This window comes from Octodon degus, unplaced genomic scaffold, assembly GCF_000260255.1.
Source record: "Octodon degus isolate 3935 unplaced genomic scaffold, OctDeg1.0 scaffold00008, whole genome shotgun sequence".
In the NCBI taxonomy this organism is placed as follows: Eukaryota; Metazoa; Chordata; class Mammalia; order Rodentia; family Octodontidae; genus Octodon; species Octodon degus.
The window spans coordinates 13,798,780-13,803,854 of record NW_004524584.1 but is presented as its reverse complement, the minus strand read 5'-3'; positions in this window follow the sequence as shown (position 1 = coordinate 13,803,854).

Here is a 5,075-nt window from a genome sequence, read left to right as displayed (position 1 = left end):
TATTTATTTAGAGGAATCAGGGGTTGAACTCAGGCCCTTGCGCTTGCCAGGCAAGTGCTTATTCTACGGAGCCATCTCCCCAGCCCCCTTTCCCTACTCATGCATGGCACCTGCCACATGCCACACTCCAGTGTCTGTTGAAACAAGGCAGCACTTGCCTTAGTTCCCATGAGCTCAGTGTAGAAAAGATGCCCACATGACGTCTGTGTCCGGCAAATGAAAACATGGCCCTGGAAGCTTCCTTCAGCCAGAAGAGTTGAGCACGCCCTGCTTTGAGAAAGAGGTGATGTGGGAAGTGGGCACAATCCGGATTGCAGGTCCTGTGGGCAGTTGGTACTATAGTGCCAGCTGACGGGGTTGGAGCCAGCTCTTTTTGGAGCAGGAACTCACACCCTCTGGGAGGCTAAGGACACAGAGACAGGGACCAGTGGCTTCTTTCTCCTCTTTGTTCCTTGGGACCTTGTGAGAGCAGGTCTAGCTTCTATGCACCCCATCTCTGGACCAAATCCAACCAGCACTGCGGCCTGCATGCCCACACCCCTCCTTCAAGCGCACTGAAGCTGCAACTTCTGATCAGGGCATTTGTTCTGTTGCGCTGGAAGCTAGAGAGGTCGTCTCTGTCCTCCCACTTGGGGGCATGTGAATTGTGCTGAACAAAGCCAGGCTGGTCACCTTGATTCTGGCCTCTGCCCTTGGAGGAGACTTGAGCCTCAAGAGTCATTGCCCTGTTCTCATTCTCTACGGAAAGGCAGGGACTGAAGTGTGTCCGGGGAGACTCTCCCACAGCAAGAGGGAGGTAGGAAAGAATGGTGCCCATTTCCTGTTGCTAACAACATGATCTAGGAAATGGGAGAGCTGTCAAGGAGAGAGGCTTCCTTGGCTCCCAGTTTCAGTCTAGATGGAGCGGAGGCATCTGGCGAGGCCCTTGTGTTGGCAGTGCAAAGATCATGTGAGAAGAGATAGGGGCCGCGGAATGCACATATGCCCTGGTCTCTCCCTCGTCCTATGAGTGGCCAGGATCCATTCAAGGAACTCCACCCTGGTGACTGACCCAATCTGACCTCTCCCAAGGGCCCCACCTCCACATAGTTGACTAAGTTGGGAGTGAACTTCAGCATGAGGTCCACAAGGGCAGACATTCAAACTAGTTGCAAACAGGACACCCAGGCTGGCTAGGGGTGGCTCCTGATGTGGCACTGATGATTTGTCCCTGCCCTGGGTCTGCACATCTGGAGCTTGGTGCTGTGCTCAGTGTGTTGCTTCTTCCTGTAAAGTTTCCTTGAACCTATAGGCTTCTTTGTTTCCACGCTGCCTGCAGCTTTTCATGCTGTGAGGACAGAGCTGAGTAGTCACCAGAGACCGTGTGGGCCAAAGAGGCTGGAACCACATGAGCTTCCTGGCCTGCAACCATGGGGCACAGGCCTGAGGACCCCACGTGTGACTGCCCCATCTTGGACCTGGTAACTATTCTTAAGTGAGGGCCCTGAACTTTGGTTGTGCTCTGGATGCTGCAAGCTGTGTAGCCCATCCCTGAAAGAGTCACACCTGGCCCACGGCTCACTCAGTGGCCACATTTCTAGTCCCCGGATCCCTATAAGGCCTTAATGCTTCGGACCACAGGGAGCCTGCCTGACTAGAGAAGCCTGTGCCCCTGCTCCTCCATCCTCTCAACAGTGATCCATGTGCTTGTCAGTACTGAGTGAGGGCTTCTGGGAGCTGGGCCCGGGGTCAAGGGAAGCCAACATCTATTCCTTACTCACTGGTCCTGGGGACACCTTCAGAGATAGGAGAAAAGCTCTCCTGTCCCTTCCAGTCACACCTTTCCCATCTCTAAATTGTTCTGTTTCAACCTCCTGAACTGCTTTACTTGCCTTCTTTGCATATGATGTAATTTCCCAAAACCTTTCTTAGAGTCCATAGCCCAAACAAGGCTCTGAGGGTAGTCTGACCCATGGAGAGTTAAGGACAGCAGTCATCCCCATCATTCTAGATGGTACATCTCTGTTTTTTCCACTCATAACTGTTTATTTTTCAAAAATTGTTTTGACAAAAGGCCCCAAACAGCTTGTCCACAGCACTGGCAGGTGACCAGTGGATTGGGCCCACTTCTCACCATGTTCCAGTGCCTGACCTACCACATGGCTGGATGACACTGAAGATGCCATGGTATCTGAATAGCAGACACTGGGCTGCAAGTGGGAGTGTCTTTAGTGTATTATATGGGGAGACACAGACCCAAGCACAGACTTGTCCTTCACACACAACCATGGCCACTGCAGGCTCTGCCAGCACCATGGCCATGGCTGAGGAAGGGCAAGGTGGGGCACCCAGCTCTCTCTTTCCCACTGTCACCTGTTTACTGGAAGAAGACAGCCACAGGGCAGTTCCTGAGGGGTCTGACTTTAGTATGTTCAGAAAGTTAATTTCTTAGATTTTTTTTCTTCTATATTTAGGACAGAGTCTACAGGGTCTACAGGGTCTACAGGTCATACTACACAGATTGGACTCATAGTGATCCTTCTGTTTTCAGCTTCCCAAGGGCTGGGATTACAGGCATGCACCACCACGCCCAGTCTCAATCGCCTTCTCAGTTGCCAACACAGCACACTGGGGATCAAACCCCAGCCGCTGTGCTCTGCCTAAGCAGACACTTTAGTCTGCTGAGCTATCAGGTTGGCCCTGATTTCTTAGGTTTTTTTTTTTTTTTTTTTTTCAGAACCGGGGATTGAACTCAGGCCCTTGCATTTGCCAGGGAAGTGCTTATTTCACTGAGCCATCTCTCTGGCCCCCTAATTTCTTAGTTTTTTTTTAAAAAAAAATGTTCTGTGTGCATTGCTGATGCTCAGTTCCTTGCAGACTGCTATCTGGCGTTTGTTTCAGGCAGCAGCTGGAGTGGGTGTGTCTCCGCTGAACTGGTATCTGTACTGATGCATCCTGAGATCACATTGTCACATTGTGACCCTTTTAGTCAGAATAACTGATGAAAGGAAGAGATAGTAGTCACATACTCATTATGTACTTGAGCTAAACTTAAATTTGGAGAGGAGTAGCCTGCTCATGGGCACATGGAAATTCTGTCTCCAAATCCCATTCTCTTCCCTTCATCGGGCCAGGGAGATGGCTCAGTGGAATAAGTGCTTCCCTGGCAAGTGCAAGGGCCTGAGTTCAATCCCCAGTTCTTCAAAACAAAACAAAACAAAACAAAACAAAACAAAACAAAACAAAAATTCCTTTCATTGGTCAACACTTTTGGGGTACTTTATCTGTAAAATGGAAAAGGCTATTTTCTTCCAGCTTTGGCATGTTGTTTTTTGTCTCCTAAATGCAGACCCCAAAAGCCAGATAGTAAAAAAGACTAGGAGACCTTTGCCTAGATCTAAAATCTCCTAAGAAAAGCAAAGTGTTTCTCTTTCTGCTAAACAAATCTGCCTTGGAAGCAGTGGCCTCAGCAACCCATCTTGGTGGCTACTGGACGCCGGGGTTTGCCAGCTCTGTGTGCCTCCAGACGTGAAGCTGGAACTTCCTTGATGAACTTCCTTTCCCTTTCTTTTCACTTTCCCCTCCACACTCCACAAAGTTGCCACTTTCTGCACATCCATTTCCAAACTTCTTCTCTCTCTTCTGTGACAATAACAAGAGTGCTTGGTCAAACCCTGGGCACAGAGGAGTTTCTGAACATCTCCTTCCTTCCTCACCATGTTCCCTCCACAGATATGGCAAGGTGTCATTCCTCAGGATGGTCTGCCTAGCATTTTACCATGGGATGTGTGACACAGGCCCTGTCAAAGTTACTTTCTCATTGCTGGGACAAAACCCCCAACACCCCCAAGTAAAAGGGGAAAGATAAACTTAAAGTTGATTCACCATTTGTAGAGGTTTTAGTCCATAGTTAGTTGGCTTCAATGCAGGGCAGCATGGCAGAGGGCCATGGCTAAGGAGAAAGAGTCCATGGCAGGGTAGGAAAGAAGCAGCGAGACTTCCTCCTTCTTGGTCTTTTTATTCCATGCAGGAAATAAGTCTATGTGTTAGGGCCTCCCACACTCAGAGTAGGTCTTCCTTCTTCAGTAAGTTTATCATTAACCTTCAGAACTATGTTAAACCCATCAGTGGACTAATCCAGTACCATACATTCATGATTCAGTCACTCCCAAATCCCACCTATGAGCACATGAGCTTTGGGGGAACATAAGTTATAGATGTAAGTTATGACAGTCCCTCTGGTGCCCCAGGAAGTTTCCCACTGTGAGTGAGACACAGGCTCCCATTGGAAGAATGTGGGCAGGCTTTCTATCCACATTTGACTCATGAGGACAAGGCCCAGAGAGGGAGAAGGACTTCCTCAGTGACAGAGCAGATAGTAATGGGCCAGGAGAAGACTAAGGGGTTTTGGCTTGAGTACTCCCACCAGCATAATCTTTATAAACAGTGTTAACAGAAGACAATGAAAGACAGCTCATATCCTCCCTGAGCCCTGGTGTGAGGCCTTTTCCACTCTGCCTTCTGATTCTAGCCACCCTTGTGGCCCCTCAGAAGGGAATGTCCTTCCTCTCAAATCCCCCCAACACTGAGCGCCAACTGAAGTGCAGTGACCCTAACACAGAACCCATTGCCAACCTACACACATCCACAGCCTTAGTCCAGAACTGGGCATACAGTGCATCTCAACAGACCACAGCTCTTATCCCCTATGTGCCTCCAAAGCTAGTAAGCTTGGCAGTGCAGCTTAATCTTCTCCACAAGATACCTCAAAATTCAGTGCCACTGAAGAATTCATATGCTATGGGCTCAATAGTTTAGACATCCAGCTGAGGTACAGAGAGAGTGGATTTCTGCTCCACAATGTCTGCAGCTTCACTGGGAAGGCAAGAAGGTCGGGGCTGACTTGGGGACTAGGAGCTGGGCTCAGTCAAAGCCTGTCTCTCACACCTGATTGTGAACTTGTCTGGAAGTTGGGGCCAGCCTGCTCTCCATGGGGTCTCTCCCCATAGGCTACTCTGGGTTCCCTTGCAACATGGCAGCTGAGGTCCAAGGGTGAGAATTCTGGGAGAGAGAGAGAGAGAGAGAGAGAGAGAGAG